Source organism: Falco cherrug, chromosome Z, assembly GCF_023634085.1.
Source record: "Falco cherrug isolate bFalChe1 chromosome Z, bFalChe1.pri, whole genome shotgun sequence".
In the NCBI taxonomy this organism is placed as follows: domain Eukaryota; kingdom Metazoa; phylum Chordata; class Aves; order Falconiformes; family Falconidae; genus Falco; species Falco cherrug.
The window spans coordinates 21,099,362-21,120,645 of NC_073720.1; the positions used below are offsets into that span (position 1 = coordinate 21,099,362).

A 21,284-nucleotide genomic window follows, 5' to 3' on the forward strand; every position below is an offset into this window, starting at 1 on the left:
GCCTAGTGGGAATTCCTGAGATCTTGGAGGGGCCCAGAGCGGTGGGGTATAGGCACCACCACAGGGTGACAGAACTGTGGCTCTCTTAAAGAGACCAGAAGTGCTGTCCCACACAGCAAACAGGGAGTGCAGAGGGAGCAAATGATCTAAGGCCCTCTCTCGTTTCTGGAGAGGATGCAAAATCCCAAATAGACAGAAAGGAGTTTTTTAAAGAAGGAATTTGAAGGAAGGAATAGGTCCTCCAAGTCAGCCAAGGAGAAGCAAAGATGTTTGTCAAAAGTGGTAGCTATTTGTAAAGTAGATATATTTCTAGTAGAGAAGGACTGGAAGGTGATCAGACATCCTTCAGAGCTTTCCTCAGGTCACCTTTTGCAGTAGGTGAAGGGTTCTTGCTGGGGGGCACAGTCCCCACAGTGGGAGCCAAGGACACAGGGCTGCAGGAGGTATTACAGGGACCTGCAAGAACCAGAAAATGCCACTCATCGGGGGAGCTGAGTGAGGGCTGGGGAATAAGGCAGCATGGATCATCCCCCTGCAGCCTGAGGACCTGTCTTCAGACTGCGACTAGGATGGAGCAGGAGGGCTCACACACCAAAATCACTGGGGAACTACTGCTGGAAACTTTTCTTTATTTGGTATTTCTGTTATTGATCTTTAATTAATACATCCCCTCATGCTGATTTGTCTCCCTAGTCTCCACAGCAGCTCTTTAAAAATAATTTCTCACTACTCTGTGTCTATCTTCTGTACCCTCTAGCCTCTTGACATTTTCACATTCTTTGATGTTTGTAGTTTTTCACCTCAGTCCAGAGCACCAGCATCTTATTGAGACTTTGTTTCTAGAAATGGGATTTATCCGCTCTTCACATAACTGGTGAAATGTTTCAAGGGAAGGGATAAAGGGGGAAGGGAAAAGGCTTGTGCTAGGAAGGAGAATGCTGCAGACTGAGAGCACCTCATAAAGTAGAAGGAGGTTTGTGAAATGTATTTAAACAAGTCTTGGAATGGTTCTTTTTTCACTTAGGGCCCGCCAGAGCCTGCTAATGGACACAGACATGTTACTGGAAAGTCTGTGAAGCAGCTCTCTTGCATTTCAGTCTGATTTGATGTAACAAACTACTGAAGTTGACTGTTCTAACAGCAAAGGTTATCTTGAGAACAATGCAGCAAAAGACCAAACAAGGGTGCTTCAGTATTGATCTGGTATATTCATAGCACAAAGCTGAAGCTGATAATGACAGTCCTTTCTCCACAAAATCATTTCCTGAGAATTAAGGGCTAGAATGCACTTTCAAAGCACACTCAGCTTGAAGCAGCAAAGAACCGTGCTATCCAGGAAGTGCTGGGGTGACATGGAAAATCACAGTTATCCCCATTTGTATAGACAGCACCCTGCTGTAAGAACACATTCAGATCTCCCTGAGCACGGATAGTAACCCACACTGCTTTCTCAAGGAAGAATTTCAAGTACTCAAGTTCATCCCATGAATTGCAGAAAGGTGGTGAAAGTAAAGGCTTATGGTTAAATTACTTGGTAGGTTAAGGTGGTTCATATTTCCATGAGGTGTGCAAAGTGAGGCCAGCTAGGCATTGTCTCCCATGCTTCTCTGTCCTGTTACCCTATACAGAACAAGTTCTTAAGTTTGATTTTGTTGCTTCCAGACTAAAGTTGCTTCACATGCAGACAGCTTATTCCCCAGCCATGGACAGACCTTGCTTGCTTTGGTCTGTGCCTAGCCAGTCAGGCAGAACTGGGGGAGCTTTCTGAAGTGTAAAGTTGCACTGTATGTCCATGTTGGATTCAGATGTTATTGCAGAATCCCACAGACTGCAAGGGTCCCTGTCACAGCTTTATTACATGCAGATGGGTTTTGCCTTAGTTAAAGGCAAATGTCTTCTGATGTGCAGCAGTCTTACCAATATACAATGTGTTGAAACCAGTTTCTAGATTTCATTCTCTTTAATAAAGATGTTGGAGGAATTGAATAAAAATTAAGCTTTACAAGCTGCAAAACATGTCAAGGCAAATTGTAATGTAGGCTCATTCTTATTTAGTAGAATACTTGAATCATTAGATTTCTTATTCCATGATGTATGTACACATCCAATTTTTTTTCTGTGTTTCCTGTGCTTATTTACCTTGTTAAGACTGCTTTATTTTAGTGGAGTCAACACAAATCTCTCTTAGACTTGGACTAAAGAGCCTCATTTCAGTTTTTAAAAAACAGATCTTCTAGCAGTAAAAGTCACAAGGAGGGGAAAGACATCATAAAGTAACTGTTTTGACATTTGTATATATTTTAGTTGGTTTTATTAGGGATCACTGATATGACTATGAATCAAAACCTTCAGGAAATACACCGATTCTTTCTTATGTAGTAAGATTTGAACAGAAAATTAAACTCAATACATTCTGCTTAAGAAAGCCATGGAGGAAAATGCTCATAAACACAAGTGTCTGGATACACTTTTAAGCGTTATTAAGTCAATCAGTCAATACAGATCTCATTACCTTCACTTTTACTGTATTGCTTTTCAAAGTTTTTTGTTTATGCTGAAGGCACTATCACATTTTCCTAGGTATACTTAATTGAAAACTATTGATTCATTGTGTTGGTTGCTCTGCTTTTTGATTTTTTTGATTTTTTACAGCCATGGCCAATTTTATACACATAAGAACCTGCTGCAGAGGGTGCTCCACATTGTTAAAAATCAGGTTTTAAATGTCTTTTGCTTTCTCATTTTCAGCTAAGTCCATCAAGGATGAAATCAGCCAGTCCTTCCTAATTAAGTCTCTGAAAAATACAAATGCTTGGAGTATTGCTTATTTAATATTCAGCAGTTAATCAGCATTTTTAACATTTCTTTTGATTACCATTTCCTGGTGTTGTTTTGTTTGTTTTTTTTTAACTGAATTCTGCATTCATAAAAGAATACAAGGAAACTAGGGAGTGGAAAGAGAATTTCTGTAAAGAATGTATATATACCTTACAGTGGAGTACACAGTTTCCTTCAGAGCCTTAGCAATGAGTTCTGCTGGGAATGTCTTTCAGTTTTGCTTAGGATTTACACAGGATTAAAGAAGCAAAAGGAATGAAGAACAAATGGAATGTCTTTTCTGTTAAATCAGGTGACTAATTATTTTATTGTGGTTTTCTGATTGTTCTCTGCACACAAAGAGGTGTAAATTTGGGGTATATTTGGGGTATGTAGATTATTTATTTGGGCTCTGGCTTTTGGGGAGATGACAATACAATAAGGAAGAAAAAGCATGAGAAAATAAAAGAGCCAGATTAAATGGCTGTAAGAAAGAGGAGGTTTAAGAGTGAGAACTGTGCTTAAGGACGATAGGAAAAATGGTACGAAATATTTGAAGAAATAGAATTGAGAAATCAAGTGGTTCTGATGGGCTTGCATCATGTCAGCAGCTTTGACTGTACTTATTCCAGCCATTTTCCATTTTGGGAAACTCCCTCTTCACTGATGGCTGACAAGCAGCGTGCACATTTTGTGCTAGTTCACCGTGACACGAAAGAGCAGTGTTGCCCAGCAGCAATTTAAAGCTAGAGCAAGTTGTATTTAGAAGCTGCAAGAATCTGCCTGCTCAGCCAGGGCATATGCCATGGCTGGCCAAACTTCTTGGAGAACCAGTATCCTTGATGTCATCAGTAGAGCTTTAGACCTCCATGGGATGGGGTTCAAGAATATAAGCCTGTCACATTTTAAAAAAAATCCAGAAAGGTTCTAAGACAAAATGTCATGTTCACAGTAAAAACATGTCAAAATATATTCCTTCTGACATCTATAAAACTGTGGAGATGAAAAATGAAAATAAAATACACTGGAGCTGAGCTTATTTCTTCCTCCAGACATTTATTGCTTTGCTTGTTATATTAATTCATTGCTAATTAACAATATCCATTTATTTAAACACAATACTGTGTAGTCATGTATCTGTAACTTAGTGAACAGGTGGCAAATGCAGTATAAGCTAGAAACATAACAAACACCAGTGTCTGTTGAGCAAAGCACATCCAACATTTGGTGTCTTACACACATGAAAGGAGACAGAGACACTGGGTTTTTAAAGTATCTGGAAGAACTTCAGTTAGTGTGGTGCTTCTCATGGTGATTAAAAGGACATTGCCACTGTATTCCTTGAGCAGGTTAAGACTTAAAGTATATTGTTTATAGCTCAAGCATTAATAGTGTGGAATTATTTTCTCTATACTTCACACAAATTATACATCTAGAATGCTTTACTGTCCTTTTCAAATATGTCTGACTGTTAAAGGAGTACTTGGAAGATCTACCAGTAGAATATCATTTTTCAATATTCAGAATTGAAGAAATAGTTGGGTTTCAGCGCTTCAGCTTAAGCAACTGTGCTGATGATGAGCAGCCTGTCCAATCTCAGTTTTCACCTGTACATTTCAACCCAGTTTTACATTCCAACCCAGTTTTTGGTGTTGCTGGTCTGCGCTGAACTATGACCAGGGAGTGGTGTAGGGCTGGAATATAGGGAAGAATGGAGTCACAAACATGGAAGTGTTATATTACAAAAGATTTCTGCTTTAGTTAATATGCAATCTATGGTGATATGCTGTTGACAGATGTCCTAGTGTCCTAGGAAGGAAAGTGTTAATCTTCAGCTAGACAGATTTAATTAGAATAATAGAAGTATATGAGAATGAGGTCTGTAAAATAAATTTATTACTTATACTTGTAACATATACATAACAGGAAAAGCTAACTATTGGATTTTGGGGGTGTTATGAATGTAAAGAGATTATAGCCAAATTGTTGACACTTTTTTCACAGGAATGATTTTAATGATGGATTTTTAAACTGTTGTAAGAGTATCAGAAATTGTCTGATCTGAACAAGTATACACTGAGGAAGGACTTAGAAATAAATGTTCTGATAATAACATTCAGCTATGCTTTGCCAGATACATCTCCAGCATTTTGAAGATAAGTAGGTCCCTGTATACAGGTAAGGAGCATATCCTATCTGAACTGCTGCTGGCTACATCATCAGGCTGGGCAAGTCTTGTTTCTGTGGCCAAACTAAAAATATTTCTCTCAGTCCAAGAATCTTCTCTTTTTGCCTCCAAAAGAATATTATTACCAAAGCTAGAACTGGGGCGGGGGGGGCGGGGGGTGGGGTGGGGGGGAGCGGAAATATGAGAGTGAAGAAAATACTTTGCTCTGTCTTAAAACTGAGAAGACCTCGTGGTGAAAGGGACTGTGTGTCTTGCAAAGGACTCCATTTTGTTTTGTTTCCATGGGTTGAGGTTCTGAGGTATCTTCACACCTTTTTTGGTGTTTTAAATGTTTTCAGACTCTTAGTAAGGACCATGAGGGCCAGTAATAACCCTTGTAAAAAAATTATGTGCAATACCAAAAGAGTTGGTGTTTCAAAGAACATGCTGTGTTTTATGAGAAATTTTAAGAGAAAAAAAATCTTGGTATTTGGTATGTTACAAATGTATAACCTTTAATGTATTTCCTTGCAAGAAAAAAAACCTACCACAAACAAATCAATCGGTTATCCCTGGAAGTTACTAAAAAATGGATGGCTTCAGAAAACATGATATATACAATAACCTTAAAAGTGGCTCTAAAAATCACATTATCACTTAAGTAAGAGGATGTGAACTAACTGTACATTGGGAATGCAGCCCAATCCTATTTTGACAGTATTGCTTTGTGCAGTTTGCAGTTATTTTTTTCCTTCATCAGGTTCAGTTGAATTTCAGCTGGTGAGATTTTGGCTTTCCTTTTTTTTTCTGCTCATTCCCTAGCTTGGGATTTCCATGATGCCAAAGAACAGAGAATAAATTCACCCAAAATAGTTCAGACCAAATTATAATTGCCATATGTACCAGACATGCAAACTGACTGCTTCTGGGATTTGATGTCACATCCCTGTGTGGTACTGCCTTACACTGTATGATTTGACATCCAGACTACCTAGGAGGATCCCTAAATTAGTAACACATGGTGCTGTATACACATGCTCTCTATCTGTATTTGTATGTGTATATCATCCATACATCACTGATCCTTTCTGTTTTCACTTTCCTGTACTCTGAAGTTTAGTAGGATATGATGAGAAAGATAGATTGATTTAGTCAAAGTTAGCCTTCTATTATTCGTGCACTGCATTAAAGGTCTTATCAGAACTGATTGCCAGTTGTAATAGGCTTCATTCAAAAATGCTATGCAAAATGTCACTTCTTAAAAAAAATACAAGAAAACTGAGCTGAGGTCGTGGAAGACACAGTAATGCTAACTTTATCTCAGTTGTAAATTCTGTAAGGGGACAGGGAGGGGCTTGTTTCCATAAATAATTGTTTACATATATTGATTAAATAAGTATTGTAAAGAAGATAATGTGTCGGCCAAAATGTTTTTAAGTATTCACAAGTAATGTTCAAATGCATTGGAAAAAAAATCTTGTCAAGGGGATAATCGCATCCTTCTACACTTTTGCTTTTCTGTTCTCAACTCTCTTTCTCACTTCAAAGGCTTAGAAGTGTAAAGGAAACTAATGCATTTAAGCAGTACACAAATACTCAAGTGTTTATAGGAAGACCTTTTTGTATAAACTTCACAAAAAGTTCCACCTTAAATCCATACACAGCAATTGGAAATAGGTCAACGCTGAGCATCTTGTTGTTTGATGAAAGAATTCAAACCTGTTTCCAAGGTAACCAATCCCATCCTCTATAAATCTCTGCTGTCTTTCCACCTGTTTTGTGGAGCTGGATCATTTTTCATTTCCTGAGATATAGTTTGAACTTTAACACACATGTACACACTCACTACATGCTGCTTTTTTTCTACTGCGATGAAGGATATAACAAAAGTAAATAGGAGTTGGTTAATATTTAAACTATTAATGCAAGTGCCTCAGTAGCACATTTTTAGAGGTATTGTAAGTGGTGCCAAGCAGCACTTGAACAAATAGCTCTTACAGGAAGGGTAGATTAATTCTGCATGAATTCCTGGGTACCTGGACATCAGGTCACTGTAGTCTCCTTTGCTCTCTACACAGGCTAAGGAGGATACTGTATTTTATAGAGAGTAATGAGGATGTTTCAATAGAGTAAAATGGTATTTAATAATACCACTTCATGCATAAACTGCCATCTTTTCTATTGCATTAGACAGTTGCTTCACACATCTGATAATAGCATGTAAAAGCAGAACACTTACTTTAGAGATTTCTTTGCACATTCCACACACTTCTATACACATTGAAACATTTTCTGTAAAAGGTCTGAAAGATAAGTCTTTTTTTTTTTTTTTAATAATTTTTGCTATTGAGACAGTAAGCCTTCGGGAAGGTTGAAACACAAAATGTATGGCAGGAGAGCACAGAAAAGCACAGAGTGGAGGGAGGCAATGAAAAAAGCCTTGCAAAAGTATCTTCTTTTATCTGGAAAAAAGCATGGGCATAATAACTGATAAAGGACATTCTGAATGTTGCCAGCATTTTATAGAAAGCATGTCCAATAATAATTTATTTTGGGTTTGGTTCATTTAAATATTGACCATACAGGCAATTTAGAATTCCCTAAATAGGTCTCAGAGTAAAATAAAACAAAGCAATTGCTGCCAGATGGAAGCTGCTCCTGCTTTGATGCCATAGGAGATATATCAAATCTATATCTCAGTTTTAATAAAGGACATAACAATGGCAAAAAGCATGATCTTCGGAATAACAATCCAATAGTAATGCTCTCAATTTACTAATCTATTAATCACATCACTCCTAGTATTATTCAAAGATTGTCTGTCTTAAGTCATTCATGATATACTTCCCTGCAGTCTGATACACCCTATTGGTTTACCTTTTGAAAATGTAATTTGTTTTCTGAGAAGTGACCAGTTGTATTACTTAGATAAATCAGCTTAATCAGAGATACTACCTGTGACAGAGAGTGTCTTGAATAAAGAAAGAGGTGATTAACCAAATAAAATTCTGCCAAGGCTTCTTCAACTATATATGAATGAATATACTGTTGTTCAGAAATTCATGCTTTACATTTAATTTATAACACCAACAGTCATATTAAAGTTCAATTTGAGAGGGTGCTGTAATTAGTCTTCTATTGACAGAATTAGAAGTAAGCCACTGTCATAAGTACATTTCAAGACTTGTGATTGCTTTGGGCAACTCTAATGAAGGTGACTTCCAGAAGCATTTCCATCTGTAATGGAAGTTCTGCAGATTCTCAGTGTAGGGTGCACAGTTCAAGGAGAAACAATGAAACGGGTCCAATTTTCTTTTATGAAAATCATGTTTCTCTAACTGCTTCTTCTGGAAAATATCTTCTAACAATCAGCATAGAACACATCATAGGTAACTTCTGCCTACATCATCAAGAAAGCAAAATGTATCCTTTGTACATTGGCATATTTATTTTTATAGTATTTATATTGCAATGTTCCATAATTTAAGTTGTTGATACAGCCATATCCAGTTTAGAACTAGTTTAATAGCCTTTAACATTTTGGTCACAAGAGAAGACCTATTCATTGTGTTATTTTAAAAACTGCTTATTGTCTTGATCATACAGAAGCTACAGAGCATGTACTTCGTGTTTAGTAAATTCCTACTTTGGGGAGTTTTGGGGCTTGTCAGTAAACGTTTGTCTTGGTAATTGCTCAGGTCCCTGCTGGATTTTTTTTACCTTTGATGTTTCTTTATATTTCTAGTCCAAAGTTAATTTTCTCCATCTCTTCATGTCTAGCCTCTTAAAATCTTCAACCTATTAAAAGTCTGTTTACTTTCTATATCTATTGCATATTAATCAATGTTCATATGTCTTTGACCCTTCAGATCTGTGTAAGTATAGATGATTAAGCTATATGCTCAATTAATTATAATAGAATCAACCTCTCCCAACTTTAGGTATTAGTCTAAGGTGGTCACCAAAGCTCTATAATAAGAGAAATAAGAACCTGGGAGGGGAAATTAATCTACCAAACTTTCACAGTCATTATACAGTGGAATGAACTGCCCTCTGCTAGGTCCTGTGCCTTTGCTTTGACTGTGGAAGGAGCTAAAGCAACTGACTGAGAATGGATGCCTAGGCCTTCAGAGGCTGAAGTTAAAAGTGCTGAATCCTAGTCTTGCTGTTATTTTGTTTTGGACTCATGATTTCTCACTGTTCCATGAAGAAGTCGTCTAAAAATTCTGTGGAAGTTCAGGATCAAAATGTTAAAGACACAGTATTTATCTAGTGAGCTAAATAGCTATTCATTTAATAACTCTTCATGGATAAAGACATTTTGGGTGGATTTGAGTGGTTTCACCCACATTAACACATCATTCCATTCTTGGAGTGTGGATTCTCAATTTGTGTCAAATATCTTGGCTTCATCTTCTGTTAGAATTTCATAATAAAGGGACTTAGACAGTCTGGGAAGTTTAGAGACTCATCATGTTTTCAAACGTGGCACCAAAATGCATAGAAATTAATTTTCTCTGGAATAGAGTGTACATAGCACACCTGCAAAGCACAGAGAGGAATGCTGATGTATGTCTGGCTGACTAATAAGAAGTGCAGCAAACTGATTTGCCATAGAAAAGGGTATCCAGAACCATAGTCAGCCAAGCCTGTCAAGTACATCACTAAGAAAGACACAGCACGACATCAACATATTCTCTGCCAACGGGCACTGTGGGAACCCCAGAAGAGTGTCTAGCCCTATGCTAGATATCCCTCATGGGCCGCTCTCACTGCTCACAATTTCTCATGGGTTACCCAACTTGTCTCCAGATGAGGTTAATGATTTATTTTTCTCTGTATCTGTTTGTTTGTTTGGTTTTTTTTAAGTATTAGTGTACTGTTATTATGTTGCTTCTTCTAACACCCTTTCTAAATTTAAATTATAATCCTTTAATTTTTGTTCACAAGTTTCTAAGCCTCTGATCTTGTTTCTGTCCTCTGTAATCCTCCTAACTTGTCCTAAAGTGTAGCACGCAAAAAAGAGCAAAAGTCCTGCAAATGCTGAGGAGAGTGAATAATCCTTCTTCTTTGTAACACCTCTTAACTCTGCCAAGAGTCAGATTCCTCTGGTCACTGTGTTACCCATACTCAGTTTTTGGTCACTGCAGCTCCAGACTCCTTTTCTTTAGAAACACCACCAAGTCAGTTATTTTGAAGCTCGTATTTTTGCATTTCCTCTCTTCTTGCAGAAGGTAGCCCTTTGCACTTGTCTGTACTAAATTTCATACCAGACTCCAGATTGCACCCTCAGTCTATCATGTACATTTAGAATTCTGATCCCATTCTCTGAAGTGCTTGCAAATATTCCCCTCCAGCTTGGTGTCTTCAGATTTGATCAGTGCTTCCTTATTCTGTCATCCAAGTCATTAATACAGCAGTAGATAGAGACATATCAACAGCCCATATTGAGTGCCTTTCCAGACTGACAGTGAATCATTCGTAACTAATCTGAGGGCAGATTTCAATTTTGTCCAGTTTATCTTCTGCATATTTCCTTTCCTACTGCATAAAAAATTGATGTTAACCTTCCTAAAATCAAGAGCCACCTCATTCATATTCTCCCCTGTACCTGCCAGGTTAGTTAGCCTATCAATGAAGGCAACCAAATTGGTCTGACATTCTTAGTTACTGGCATAGCAATGTCAGTAACACATCTATGGTGGCTATGTCTTATGAACATCTGTGGTGGCTATGTCTTATGAACTTGTTATGCCTAAGGAGTTAGGAAAATGTTCTGGTGTTAAATATTCTCAGGCATTAAGTAGACTTATTGGTCTATAATTCCTCAGCTTCTGCTTTTAACTCTTTTTCTGTTTTGTTTTGGTTTGGTTTTTGTTTTGTTTTGTTATTATTTTCTTTCTCTTCTTTTTTTTTTAAATGTATTCTAGGCTTTCCTATGTTTAATTCCTTGGGACCTACTCCATAAGTACTCAAAGATAATCACTACTAGTTTAGAGATTACTTCAACAGTTTCCTTAATGCCTTAGGAAACATCAGGCTTTGCTGACTTAAATATGTCTACATTGCCTGAACATTCATTAATATCTTTGCTATTTTGGCAAGCATTTCTCTCCTGTTCTTAAACTTGAATTATGCATGAAAACCAATCTTTATTTTAAAGACTGAATGAGGTATTAAGTAGAGGATATCAAACACTTGGACTTTGTCAGGCCATCATATCTTCCCCACTAAGTCAGCAGACCTATGTCTCCCCTTATTTTCAGCTTATTTCTAATGCATATGTAGAAATTCTTATTTGAATTTTCTTATTTTTATATCCCCCTCCCAAATGTTATGAGATGTAAATCTTACTTCTCACAAGAATCAGATTCCTACAGAATCAGAAGGATTCAGGTAGGATCTCCTTTCTGCTTATCACCAATTGCTTGAAAGCATTTCCACAAATGCAGTTTCTGTGCAGATATATTCCCCTGTTTTGGGGGTACTCTGGAAAACATATAAGGGAGCTAAGAACTTTTGTTACACTGCACCAGAAACCCAATTTTTAGATTCCTCTCCACCTTAGACAAGGAAACTTTCAAAATCACTCCTTAGTCAAGTCAGGTTACAATTGAACACAAATGAAATCTGCTTTCATTGGACAAATAAAACAGCTGGAATAAAGACACAAGATTTTAGACTTTTTTTCCTTGGGACTTAAAGAAGGATATATGTTGCTGAAAGCTTTTCTGTTTTCCCAGCTATCACTAAGCCTAATAAGAGACATTACCTCCTTGGGCAGTCTGCCTGTGTGCAGCTGACATTCTGTAGATGCTTTCCTTATGCATTCGGTTAGTATTTTTTTCACCTGGAATATTCTCTGTCTCAGACTTTACTCCTCAGGAACCAAATAATTTTCTGATGGAAAATGCCAGCTTTTATAACTAAGCTTCTTAGAGTCCTTTGGAAGATTCGGACAGATTTAATTAGTCTTTCCTTCCAAAATATAGTTACTGCAAACTTATTCAAAGAATTGTCTTAATGCTCCACCTAAATTTAGAACGAATTTATGTCTTCAGAGACACATATACAATTGGGTGAATGATGAACTCTGTACTGTATTTGAACGGTCAATTAACAACTGTTTAACTGAGTGACTGATAGTCACATCCTCTGCTATTATGTGAATCAATATGCATTTTTTATTGTAAAATGACCCTATTCACTGAATTTTATATTTTATATGAGCAGATATTCTGCACAGAAAACTATAAATGGGTTAAATTCATGTAATAAAACTGAATTTTCACTGGGACTAGGCAAAATGGTCATACTTCTGTACACAAATTCTTGGCACAGTGGTAAACCTTTGAGGTGACTGACTTAAAAGCCTCTTGCTGAGGAGTATCACAAAGTACTGATGTGTGATGGGTGTGGGGAGGACAACAGTGCCTTGACTAGTGTGTGTTGCCTACACTTCTGAGCAGTCCTCTGTAGGTCTGCATAACTTTCCATCCATTTCTGATTAACAAAGATAATTCATCCAAAATGCTGGAAGATTTTTACATACCCTTTATGACAGATTTGGAAGTTGGTCCCATATCTTTCTTCATACTACTTAACAGTTCTACCTCCCTCAGTTTCTCTGTGTAGAATGCCATAACTAAACAAAAATAATTTTGGAAAAAGACTACATATGTTATATCAAAACACTAATCTCAAAATAGCTTAGTCCTCCTACAGAAGATCTGTTTTATTTATTCATTTGTCTGTTCCCTAATTCTTTGCATGATTAGTAAAATCACTAGTAGTGTCAAAACTGAAAAACAGGGAAGTCTAAGCAGGTCTTTCATTTTTATACACAAATCAAAACCCAAAATTTCCAGCATTCACAAGGAATAATACAAATATTGTTGTAAATGTAGTGGTGTAAAGACATAAGTAGAGAGTCATCAATATGCAAAGGTGTTAATTTTATTAAGCTGCTTGGTATATTTGAAAATTGCAGAGAAAGTTCTGGATTGCCTTGAATCACTCTAAATTCAAGCCACAGTAAGGCAGGGTACAGATAGATATGTTTAAAATGTACAACATTGTTACAAATATTTATAAAGGGAAGGATTGACAATCTCAAAAAAGTAAGCATACTTTGTCTATTTACACAAACGTTAAATCAGGAGGGCCTTCTCCAACTATTTAATTTATTTGTTGTAAACTATTCTAAAAGTAATCTGGCACTCAACAAGTCCCTGCAGGATGGATTTTGTTGTGTTTCTCTGACCCCATAGCTATCTATGTGAGACAGCTGAAGAAAACACTGACTAACTTCATGCCCTTTAGCTCTTATATCACCAAGTTCTCAAGCTGTCCTTCCTAGCATCTTCAGAGAACATCAGGTTCCTCTTGTATGTGGATTCAAAGATTTTGAAACAGCCCATTCTACAACTATTTGCAAACTTGTCCCTTCAGTGCTTTGGTTTCTTGTAAGAACTATTTGGCTATGGGAGGGTTAAAAGCATCCTTCTTATCTTCACTTATTAGAAGGACTTGATTTACTTAGTGCTGCACTGGAACAGACATCTCCACTTTGTGTATGGCAATCATTATTGAATGTAACAGGAAAAACTGGATGCTGAGCATGAAGAACAGAATTAATTTCATGTAAAAGGCTGACATCTGGGAAAACTATTTTTAAATACTCTTCCCTGAGACCTACAATTCTGTAAGTCTTACATGTTTTTCTCAGATAAGTTTGGCTTCCATCCGCTATGTATTAACTACTTTTTTGTTGTTGTTGTTATTTCCATCCATCAGTTACAGCCAACTGGATGAACACTTTCAGCTTCTTGTGTTCACGTGCCTTAAATTGGTCATGTAAACTTAGCCTACATCTAAGACACCTTAAACATCAGGACAGGCTTTCATCTAAGTACCAGGCAGCTGAGTCTACTCAGTTGTTCAGTCCACTATAAGATGACAGAATAGTTTTTACTACTTTTTGAAAATTTCAAAAATAATGGAACAGTTTTGCAAAATGAACGTAGCATGCTTATGTCAGTGAAACTAATAAATTCACTTGTCTGAACCAAAAAAAAAAGTAAATGAAGCCATCATATGATTCAGGTACATAGGACACTGACAGTTCACAGGACATAAAAAATCCAATTTCCATATCATGCAGTATGCATCTTCTCAAGTCTTGTTTCTATCTCCAAGTTGGTTTTGCTTATAAATTTATGTGCCAGAGTGACTAGAACTGAGCATCTTGTTCCAAGCAAGCTTCTACAATCTGTGTATTGGAATTTGGGGTTTTTTTATGATGAAGGTCAGGTGAAACTATGCTATTGATATGATGACCGTATGTCTTTACGAACAAATGGAAGAACCAGTAAAAGTTCCTGTTTTGGAAAAAGCTAGTTAAAAAGTTGACATTTTCTACTCCTTCTTGTATATTACATGCAATATTTTGGGGAACAAAAAAAGAAGTTATGATTGAGCTGGGATCATGATATGTTGATGATCTGTAAAGCTGGCATTCACCTGACAAGTTTTCAGCATCTGCCTTGTGCTAGTTACTTTAGGCTCACTTTACAGTGAGTGCAGAGAACTGAGCATTTTTGTCACATAATTTGTCTCATCCTAAGACAGACATCTAAAATTGGTTTTGTGATTTGTGCTTTAAAATTGTTTTTCTCTCTCCATTGAGGGAGTCAGCAGTGACCAATCTGCAGACAAGAATATTTACACTGTAAATGTCTGAGGTTAGGTAAGATGGAGCCTATTCCATGTGTTTAAAGACAGAAGACAGAGAAAAAGCTAAAAAAGAAAAAAGAAAAAGAAAAAAAAACCATGAAATGGGCTTCTCTGAGAAAATGCAGGTTCTTTGTACAGAAATTTATTTGGGGAATAGGATGGTTTTATGGGGTTTGGGAACTGTGAGAAAAATTATGATTTCTTACTTAATTTCTATTGTGACCTCAGCTTTAAGCACATTTTTTGTATATAAGAAAATTTCATCAAAGATATGTGTGACATTCACATACAAAAATTTAAAAAATAAATCAACCAACACAAAAAATCCTGCCTACAAAACCATAAATTTGGCTAATAACCTTGGGTAAGAAGGAGATTTTAGTATTCTTCTTAATTGTGTTATGCATGCAGCCAACATTTTGCTTGGTTATTTAACTGTTGTGGCACATTGAGCACTGGTTTTCATTAAGCAGCTTGCAATGACACTTGAGGTTTTTCCTAAGTGATTGTAGTTAATTCAGAAGTAGTTCATTAGAGAAGATGAGTAGCACAGATTATCCCTTCTAATGTGCATGTTTTAGATGTATCAGCACTAAATTTTAGCAGCCTTAACTGTCCTTTTATTTAGATCCCTTGTACTCCTGCAGAAATTTTTCGTTCATCTTCCGTCCTGACTATCTAACATGGATTTGTCCATGTGTTCTCATTTTACTTTCTTTTTCAGAATGCTATTTTTACTGTTTCACAAAAATTGGAGGCTTGGCTGCTCTTTTTTTCGCCAAATTAAATGTTAGGTTTCTTTCCTTCTTTGTCTTGTGTCTCTTAACCAGCTCCTATCTATGATATTTTAGTGCTTCTACTGTAGTGAACTACTTGTGTTTACTACACAAACAGCTGCAATAGCCTGTGATGTTGCTTCCCTGCCTCACCTACCTCTAGCTACTCTTCCTTCATGTTACTGCTGCTATCCACAACTCAGCAGAACAAAACATGTACTTGCACCTCAACCAGCTCACAGCCCAGAACCACAGTTCATCGTCAGATAAGCTTATACATAGCTGTTAATGTAAATATCTGAGGCACAGCATGTTTAATCTGTTACACTAAAACTCCAGCAGGAAAAACAGAGAGATGACCGGGATTTCCTGTGCCCAAATCCTCAAGCTTCTTAAAAAAACTTTTTAACAGTCCAAATTATGTCAACCAACCGGTTCACAACTAAGAGGAAAACAATTATTGACCTTAATAGAAAACATTTTTTCTGAGTACTTGAGCTGAGTAAAATTTTTCTTTTATAGTTTTTGTGCAAAAGAAATGCTATTTTTTTAGACCTTGTAGAATGACACATAAAATCCCTGAAAGTACAATAAACATAAAGAGTTTATATTCTGTTTTTGTTTTATTACCAAAGCCTCAGAGTGCTATGACCTGAGGGGAGTATTTCATGATGCTTGTAAAGTGCCCTACATCATTCTGCCATTATAGCAATAATTAGGAGTAACTTTAAATATAGATATTTTGCTCTTTTAATATCATTCTTGTTTTTTCCTTAGAGCACACAGTTAACTGACATTAAGCCTTTAGCACAGCTGTTTCTCCGTGATGGAGAAATCTGTTATATTCTTCAGGTGTCATATGATTTTCATTCACAAATATGCATGCAGTGTCCTGTTGCCCTGAGCAGAGTAGAAGCCAACAGGAGCCAGAGTTCTTCATGTGTATCAGTTCATAAAATTCTCATGTCTTCTTCCAGCATCGAGGTTTGGTTTTGGTTTCATCACTTGGCTCTATTTTGGCCCCAGTTCAAATGAGTGAGACAGGTACAAACCAATACTATACTGTAACCCCATATGCTTTGTTCTAACCTGTTGTCTGGCTTAGTCCTTGGGCTTTTCCTTCCATGTTTGTAGCTCTCTCTGTTACTGCCAAGTCTGAGGGAGTATGTAGCACACTATTGTGTTAATCACTATACATGAATATCAGAAAAAATAATTTAAAATCCCTGACCAAAAAAGTATAAGTAAAAAATGAGCAGAAGCATAAGGAAAAAAGATAAAGGCGACACAAAGAAACACAGAATACCAGTGGACCAGTGAATTAGTGAAGTAACTTCATTCACAGCATGTCAGCTGGCTACTCATTAAACAGAGAGATCACTACACAGGTTGTTTTTCAGCAGAGATTTAAAGGGGGATAATATCATGCTGCTTTTTACAAAGGACAGCTTGGGAGAATGTGTGGAGGTTACTATTAGAATAATGAAACATGCTGGCCATCTGGACTGGAGTTACCAGTAAGGCAGAGGTGAGGCTTGGTGGCATCATGAAATGTGGGAAACATGAGGGGCTTTGCACAGAAGGAATACAACCACAAGCAGTAATCTGAGGTTTCAGAGGAAGAACAACAGCTTTCTTACTTTTGTTTTCTTTGGTACTGAAAGAATGAGCCAGATCATGTCAAGACTACTTCAAGGTCAAGTATGTGGGCATCTGATGTCTAAATATCACAGACTGTTCTGGAGACCCTTAGGAAGCACTGAAAAAGAGAGGCTTGCAGTTCTCATGGCTTGTGGCAAGCTGAGAAAGGGATGGTTTAGTGTTTGCACCATTTGGTATATCTATGGGAGATCAAGCAGAGCATAGCTCTAACCATTCTGTGACTATGCTAATTGCCAGTCCAAAAATGGAGGCACCTGAACAACCAACCTAATTTAGTAAAACTCAGCACTTGAATTCAAAGCTCAGGACAGTGTGATGCCAAATTTTAGATGTCCTTTCTCTGAAAATCATTGCCATCAACTTTGAAGTGTTACAGCATAAAACACATTGCTAAAAAACCAAACCAAACCAAGATCTGCTAGGATGCTACATGTAGTAATTGTGAGTGGTTTATATAGAAACACTTCAGATTGCAAGTAAAATTACTTCTCTTCCTCTTGTCCTCAGTCTAAGAATTAAAAGTTATGATGTGTTTGCTTTTCCTTTGACCTCTTTAATCGAAGGTATTAGACCTCCTGCCATTTACCGTGAGTCCTCAGGACACACCTGTGTCACCTTACCCACTGATGTGTATTTCCTGTAGCAGTAAGACTCTGTTATGATCACAATTAGAGTGCAGGTGTCCTGCTGATTGGTGACACACACTCAGCAGGGTAGATAACACTGGCTGTTTCACACGAATTCCTTAGCTAAAGACCTGCACACGAGGAATGAGCGTACAGCACGCCTGAAGTGTAACTTTGGAGAAACCTGCTTGTGCCATCTTTCAAGGGTCAGGGTAGAGGGCATTGTCCTCAATTTCCTTCTACAGTGGTGTATATATACATATACACACACACAGATCCCTTAGCCTTTGTACCTGCATGTAAAAGTATTACGTATTCTTTTTAAAGCCCCGAACAAAGATGAGGGACAGAGACACATAAAGAGATCATTTTTGCATTACCTACTGTTTCCCTGCATGAGGGTTTTATAACATAACTAATTTATTTGATTGCTAGGTATGCTTACAGTGGTTGGCCAGAAAGCTTTGAACTTCACTGAAGTACAAAAAGCAAGCTGTTCATTTAATCAGCACGTTTAATTCATCCTGCTTTGCATGCTGTGCCACACTGTCTTCTTTCCATATAAGGATCCTGTGGTATCTTCCTGCAGCACCCCTGCCTCTCTCCTGAAAGCAGCCAAAGATGGCTTTGTGCATATTGCTTATATATGCTGTAGGCCCAGCTCCCTTTCGGTGTGCAATGTAGCAGCTACCTCCTTCTCATGTATCTCTTCTCTTCAGGTGAGTTGTTTATATTCAAGGGTTGTTTTTTTTTACACTGACTGAGAGCATGCTCTTAATTTATCTTGCTTTTAAATATTTATTTTTGCTCTGTGTGACTAAGTGGGAAGTGAATCAGCAAACTGAGTTTTGGCTATACTAAGGATTTATATAATTTATAGATGTCTTCTGCCTTTAGGCATTTCTTTTTGTTTAATGCTGGCTATTCATCAGATTTCTCTTTAAGCAGCCATTGTTTAGAATCCAATGGTTTTCTAATGCTATGTAAAAATTTTAGAAAAACCTTCAAGGCAAAATTGAGGGGAGGGAGGAAAGACTTTCTAATTTAGCAATTACATTATATTAACAAAAACATAGCATATTTGTTCTGGACTTTAGTAAGATTGGGACTATGTGTTTTTTCTTTCAGACTCGTGCATTCGCACATGATATAAATATGTAACATGCAATCTACAAAAAATCAATAGGACCTTTTGTGTTACTTTCAGTGGTATCTATTTTTTATCTGATTCACCTTCTTATTCTAAATTGTTTAAGGACAGTGTGGTACTTCAGACTCAGGATTATCTGCCACAAATATTAGAAAAGGTACTTGATTATCCCTTAGCATCTGTTTATGCACACCTCATTTTACTTAACTGGATGGGTTTCAGATAACTCATAATTTCTTTCTCAGTCATATCCTCTCCTCCATTCTACGTCCTTCCTCTGCCAGATGTCCAGAGGGTGGAAGTTAAAATGTGTTTATGAAATGCTCTATTCAGCACTGCTGTGACAAATGGGAAAAGAGAATACAGTTTTAAACCTTGTCCAAATTCTCTTCTGTGTGGAAGTCTGAAACTGTCGATGCTCCCCTGCAGGTTATGGGATTGCCATGGGAAGCACTAGGTCCATGGGACAAGCCCTGTTTCTCTGGAAGCTTTCTGCATGTTCCCCAGGGGCTCTGTGGCCCTGGAGAAAGGAAAGCAGTTCAGTCACATTGCAGTTCATCCTGCTTCCTCTCTCAGTCCTCCCACATCTGTGCTTCAGGTCAGCCTTGGATTGCATACATTCCTTTTTATGGACTGTCTGTCTGAGAGGTAGTCATCATTTGTGTCTTTGAATACAAGCCCTGAGGAGAATGAACTGCCTGCTTGAAATTCCTTCTTTTCTGTCTGTTAATAGAGTACCACTGACCTTCTCTTTACCACTTGGTGGGTCCCACTGGCAGTTCCCCAGTCTGCAAGTCCACCATCCACAGCACAAAAGCCTACTTACAGAGGACACCTGGTATCTGTGAGCAGGGCTATCAATAAAGTCCTCCTGCTAGGTAACAGTCTGGAGATGACCTTTTAGCTGTTCTAGGCAAATCTTGCAAAGAAGGATGTATACTCAGGCCGTAGTAAAATTTGGCTCAGACCACAGTAAAATTTGGCAGAGTTAGGAATAAACCACTTGAATTCCTCTTGTGACTCTGACCTGCAGCCCCCATGCCTATAGGGTTACAGGAGCTCAGAGCAGCCCACATGAAGTTTCTGAGGTGTAAAGGTTTTATATCCAGCAATTTCTTGCCCTAGTCCCATCAGATGCTGGCAAAGGAATGTATGAGTGAAGCCAGGTTTGCTGTAACTTCCTGTTCAGCTGTGAACAACAGAGACCTCACTTTCAAATGTTGCTATGCGGAATTTAGCTTCAGTGAAATCCTGGAATTTTCCTAGATGAAGGTAACCATGGCATCTCTTTGTTGTCGTAAGCGGTTGTTAATACCATCAGTTGTTTCAGACACATCACTCCTCCCTTTCAGCCTTTCTCAGCTCTGCTGCTCAGTGTAGGAACACACACGGTTATCTCCCCGACACACTCACAGTGTAGTGTAGAGCTGTCCTCATAGTCTGCCACAACCTAAGTCCTGTGTAGTGGACAAGCCTTTAGGGGATCAGCCTTTGCTAGAAACGTTTCATAACAAGAAAGCTTAAGTAAGTTAATTAGTTAAACTATCTCCGGAGTGTTATAACTGCAGAAATCTGTCTCTGGTATAAGTCTGCTTGGATGTTTGCTAGTTATAGCTGTGAAATAGAGGTGTTTAGAAACCCTCACCTGACACTGTTACTCTGTAGACAAATCTTGTATTCTTTCAGTGAGTTCTGTAACCCTGGGAGACCTTGACAGCAACCAGAGCTATGGGTGAGACTCCTCAGTGTAAATTTAGCTTATACATTGCAGACATCCATATCCAAGCTAAAGGCATGAGGATCCCTTCTAGTCAATGGCAAGAAACAAGACATTTCGCTGTTACTCATCTCATTCTAAAGCAGTTATCTAGAACAGACCAGAAGAATTGCACCCAAAAAGACCTCTGCCAGCCCATCTGTGTCAGAGCTGTGAGGAGCTGTGACTCAGCCTGTCTAGCTCTGCCAAGAGAAATGTCTGAGGGATGTGGTTATATGGGCAAAAGTTTTACTGCTTTATTTTGATGTGCTATAGGACCAGAGTTGGCAGTGCGTGATAGTTTATTACATTCCAGGGCAAAACACAATTTTGTGGATGCAGTTATGTGCACACTGGAAACACTTTCTGGTAAAGTGCAGTCATTTCCTCCACTCTGTGCCTTAGAAAGACCTGCTGTTCAACACATTCATTCACACTTGCTTGCAGTTGTAGGCTTTCGTTTCTGGAACAGCACGTAGGAAGCGCTTTATTCTTCTGATATTTCCCATACATCACTTTACTGCTCTGGGGATACAGAATAATTTCACTGATGAACTTTGAATTTTGTGATGCTTGCCCTTATAGCTGTCCATCC

At 37.8% G+C, this 21,284-nt stretch overlaps 1 protein-coding gene across 1 annotated transcript in view; it reads left to right on the top strand.

Annotated features, from left to right (window-relative positions):
* RAB3C (RAB3C, member RAS oncogene family) overlaps positions 1-21,284 on the top strand; it is a 137,595-nt gene that overhangs the window by 86,153 nt on the left and 30,158 nt on the right. The gene's annotated exons all lie outside the window — the stretch shown is intronic.